Genomic DNA, 4,932 nt, shown 5'->3' with positions numbered 1-4,932 from the left:
ACATCCGAAGGATTTGAAACCGTAAATCTTTCCAACAGAGGGAGTACAACAAAAGAAGAATTCTGAAATTGTCTCGACAAGATCCAGTGCATCTGGTGGTTTCCTACCATCAATTTAAAGTTTTGCAATACTCAATTAGCTGTACCAAGTGGGAAAATTGTACTCGCTTCTCTGTTATTGCTTTTGTATATTTCACAAGGAAAAACATACTGCTTTGAAGAGGTAAGATTTAGTTTCTTGGTGTTCATATTGAAGCAATTAGTCATTGAATATAAACAAGCATGCTCCTTTAGCTCCAAATTATATCGGGATTGTAGCTTGATTCCGTAGCCTATCTGAATACACACTAGTCTTTCATTTTATCAAGCATTGGTGGTATTTTTCTGGTGATACTGTTGTACGTCCTAGGCAAATGTCAGTTATTCTTGATAAATTTGGGGAGGGCGAAACTTGTAATTCATGACAAACTACTTATAGAATTCAGAATATTTTGTTCCCATTTGGTCTCTTCTGCCCCTACCTCACACCATATGCAATCTTCATATGCATAGAGGCCAACACTTGTTTATTGGTTTCTATTCTGCCCATTTGCGAAAAACTTCACGGATTCAGTTTTGATACCTATCATTTCTTCATGTTCTATGGCATAATGTTGAGCGTGAAATATATGTATAGTAGCTATTGTTTCTTGTCCTGTTTATGGGTTCTTACCGAGAAAGCTGTGTCCATGAAAAACGCTCTATTGGACTTGTGGCAACTTGCATTCTCGTACCAGGTGAACCCTCTAGCTGCTGTTCAATCCCTTCCTACTTCAAGCTGATGATGACGCCCGCATCTCCAGGTTTGAGCCATACATAACCCTATTTGATTTGTTAATGTTCCAATTTTGAATCTGAATTGGGTTTAATCACTGTTAGAAATTATTGATCAATAAAAACTGTGGCTACGCATTAGGACAGTTATCTTTTGTTGTTTCTCAAATTTGTACAGCTTCTGACATGTCCTTCAAGCAATGTTATAAGATAGTTTCTATCTTTCTGGTTTCAGAGGACTGTGTTGTAAATTTTAAATTATTCCCTTTGATCTAAAATTTTGAGTCGATACAAAGTTTCTTGACTAAATCATTGTGCAATTTTTTCTTACTGTAAATTTGAAATCTGTGGTTTTCTCAAGAATATGATTCTGTCTGATGCATGAAATCTGTGGTTTTCTCAAAGAGTATGATTCTGTCTTATGCATGAAATCTTGTAATAAAATTTTCAATCATGATTATTTCTTTATGATATATCTACTGTTAGACAAGCCAACATTAGTGACAAGTTTCTTTTTCCAAGCAAGTTCAAACTATTGTTGCAATTGCCAGTTGGTAACAAATTGTATAATTGGTTAAAAAGGATGCCAAATCACACAAGCAAATTGAAATGACCTTTTTTTGAAAACTAAAAACCTACACAATTTTCTTGTTTAATTATTCCATCATAAATATTACGCATTTATTCATCTTTTCTCGGTGTTCACAGGTTGCAACCCGCGTTCAAACATAAGATTAACCCATTATTTTCACATAATCATCAAGCAAAGCCACGATCTAAACATTACATTACTGGTCAAAATTTAAATTCGAAAACTATTTAAAATAAAGTCAAACAACGTTCCGATATATTTTCGAACTTGATAAAGATCCTATTTTTCTAAGAATCTCCGTAAAATTAGACGTGGTTCCCACGTACCTCTATACGTAGAATAATTCATATTCATACTTTAAAAGGTCCAATCTCCAAGTATTTCGGCCGAAACACGGAAGGCCTATCGCATACTTCTCATGCAAAAACTTTCCACATCCCATGCAATGAAATAACGGACACTGTCAGTCGATTTACCTTAAAACTTTCACCACCTGTCCGATGATTCAACCGTAACCAACAACCACCCTTCTCTCTCCTTCCACACCCACAAGATTTTCATATCATCCTCCTCCATTTTCTGCCCTCAAACAAGCCATTTCTCATTTGTAGGATTCCATGCCTTGGGCGCGCACACAAGTGTGCGCACCACCACCTGTCATCGTTCCACGACATTACAATGGGTCGAAAAGGACGCTTTCCCTTGGGTGGCGTGGTGCTTTTTCTAGCCATGTTGTTGCATTTTGTCTGGTCTTTGGGCGAGTCAGATGCTGAAATCTTGCGCAAGTTCAAGGAATCCCTTAAAAATGCTGATGCGTTAGCCAACTGGGACGGTTCCAAACCGCCCTGCAACGGCTACCATGAAGAATGGCGGGGAGTATTGTGTGAAAGTGGATTTGTTTGGGGGCTTCAGCTTGAGAATATGGGATTAAGCGGTGTCATTGATGTGGACGTCCTCGTAGAGTTGAGAAATTTGAGGACTTTAAGCTTTATGAACAATAACTTTGATGGAAATTTACCAAATTTTACTAAACTTGGTTCCCTTAAAAGCATTTTCCTGTCCAATAACAAGTTTTATGGGGAGATTCCAACAAATACTTTTAATGGGATGCTGTCATTGAAGAAAGTTCATTTGGCAAACAATAAGTTTTCGGGTTCTATTCCTGAATCATTGACTACATTGCCGAAGTTGATGGAGTTGATGCTTGAAAACAATGAATTTGAGGGAACATACCTCATTTTCCACAATCTGACAGGTTGAAAGTGTTCGATGTATCAAACATCAATTGGTTGGGGAGATTCCTCATACCCTCAGTCACATGAAAGCTTCTGCATTTTCTGGTAAGCTTTTTCCCCCCCTTTTTTCAGCACTTTGTGCTACATGTCGAGCAGATTCAATGTTCCAATCACATTTCTCTCACTATGAGATATAAAAGAGTTATTACACCATGAATTGCATTGCCCTTTCATATTTAATCTCTCCCGAAATGCAGGTAATGATTATCTATGTGGGGAGCCATTGAAACCCTGCCGTGCAAAAGGTAACCTGTCCATCGGCACAATAATCATCGTCTCAATACTTGTGGCGGCTGCATTAGCAGCACTTGTAGTAGTAGTCATCATTCTAGGTCGCAACAGAACGCCACAGCAACCCAATCAAACACCTTCTATCACCAATTTAAACAGAATTGAAGAAGGTCAATCCACTGTTGCTGTTGTAGGATCATCACCGCCTGATCAATCCAAGAAGTCTGATCAGAGTGTAAAGCTCACGTTCTTGAAAGAATTCAATGACAGATTCGACATGACGGATTTACTCAAGGCCTCGGCCGAGATCCTAGGTAGTGGATATTTGGGTCGACTTACAAAGCCGCTCTGAATGATGGGAAAGTCATGGTTGTGAAAAGATTCAGGCATATGAATAATTTGAACAGAGAAGAGTTCCATGAGCACATGAGAAGATTGGGTCGATTGAATCATCCAAACTTACTTCCGATCGTCGCGTTCTACTTCAGGAAAGAGGAGAAGCTCTTAGTTTCCGAGTTCATGGACAATGTCAGCCTTTCTGTTCATCTTCACGGTATTCCACAAAAAACCCCCACTCTTCCAAAAACTAAAAAGGACTAGAAGCAGAACAAGAGAAAAACAACTTATTGGCCACCAAACTTTGACTTCTGACTGACTAAGGATCAAGAAACTTTTAAACCAAAACATTAGTGTTGCATGTAGAAAATATATATTGCAGCTGAAATTCCTTTCTCCCTAGTACTTGTAACACTGTACCATTTGATTAACGACCTACTAAACTTAATTTGTTTCAGGCAACCGATCTCGCGGCCTTCCATCTCTCGACTGGCCAACCCGATTGAACATCGTGAAAGGAATAGTCAGAGGTCTGTCATACCTCTACGACCAGCTCCCGAGTTTAACAGCACCCCACGGTCACTTAAAGTCCTCGAACGTGGTCCTCGACAGGTCTTTCACTCCGAGACTCAACGACTATGGACTCGTCCCAGTAATCACTCAAGAACATGCTCAAGAACACATGATCTCCTACAAGTCACCCGAGTACAAGCACAGTGGGCGTGTCACGAAGAAAACCGACATATGGAGTCTCGGAATCCTAATCCTGGAAATCTTGACCGGAAGATTCCCATCCAATTTCTTGCAGCAAGGCAAAGGAAGCGACACAGACTTGGCGACATGGGTCGAATCCGTTTTACGAGATGACAGCAGCAGTGTAAACGTTTTCGACAAGGAAATGGGGGGGACGAACAAACGATATGAAGGAGAGATGATGAAGCTGTTGAAAATTGGATTGAACTGCTGTGATGCAGAAGTTGAGAAGAGACCTGACATTAAAGAAGTCGAGCGGAAGATCGACGAAATTAAGGAGAAGGAAGGTGATGATGATTTCTATTCCTCGTACACAAGTGAAGTTGACATGAGATCCTCAAGAGGGTTGTCCGATGATATCAATCATGCCACGTCTTAATATACATAGCCAGTTGGAGCTGAATTAATCAGCATATAGGGGATGTCACATTTCTTACAGCTTTTTATGAAGTTTCTCTGCCAATTTTGATCCTTCAGTTTTTTTATTGGTTTTTGCTAATTTTTATGATATGTATTAAATCAACTCTTGTTAATTATCATGTATATGCTGTATAAAAACTGTGAACGATCCTTGATATTTAATTTATTCTTTCCACAAGGAAAAAACTCTTCATCGTTTTTACAACAGCATGAGATTATATGCGTGCCCGGTTTCGAAGCGGGTCTCCGTGGTTACTGTAGATCTTTGATGGTGGATGAAGCCGGAGAGATGTTGTTACTGATCTTTTCTTTCTTGATCTTAATATTGTTTTTTTCGTGTCCCCGTTAATTTTTTTGTGATGTTGGCTAATAAAAAAACTTTAAAAAAATTGGCAATGGCAAGCCACCGACCCGCCTAAAATTTTAACCCAACCCACCTATTTTTCAAGATTAGGAAAAGACGTGCGTTGCACGGAAACACACTTTTATTGTT

General features: G+C 39.1%; 1 long non-coding RNA gene and 1 pseudogene across 1 annotated transcript; both read left to right on the top strand.

Annotated features, from left to right (window-relative positions):
• Positions 1 to 707: 707 nt before the first annotated feature.
• LOC142535657 (uncharacterized) lies at positions 708 to 1,121 on the top strand. The gene is made up of 2 exons (XR_012817679.1): positions 708 to 841; positions 955 to 1,121. It is a non-coding gene; the product is annotated as an uncharacterized LOC142535657 (long non-coding RNA).
• A 947-nt stretch (positions 1,122 to 2,068) lies between these two features.
• LOC142535658 (pollen receptor-like kinase 4) lies at positions 2,069 to 4,505 on the top strand (annotated as a pseudogene).
• The last annotated feature ends 427 nt before the right edge of the window (positions 4,506 to 4,932 follow it).

Source organism: Primulina tabacum, unplaced genomic scaffold, assembly GCF_025594145.1.
Source record: "Primulina tabacum isolate GXHZ01 unplaced genomic scaffold, ASM2559414v2 Contig1107, whole genome shotgun sequence".
NCBI classification, from domain to species: domain Eukaryota; kingdom Viridiplantae; phylum Streptophyta; class Magnoliopsida; order Lamiales; family Gesneriaceae; genus Primulina; species Primulina tabacum.
The sequence above is the reverse complement of the archived record's forward strand: the minus strand, read 5'-3'. Positions and strand labels throughout refer to the sequence as shown.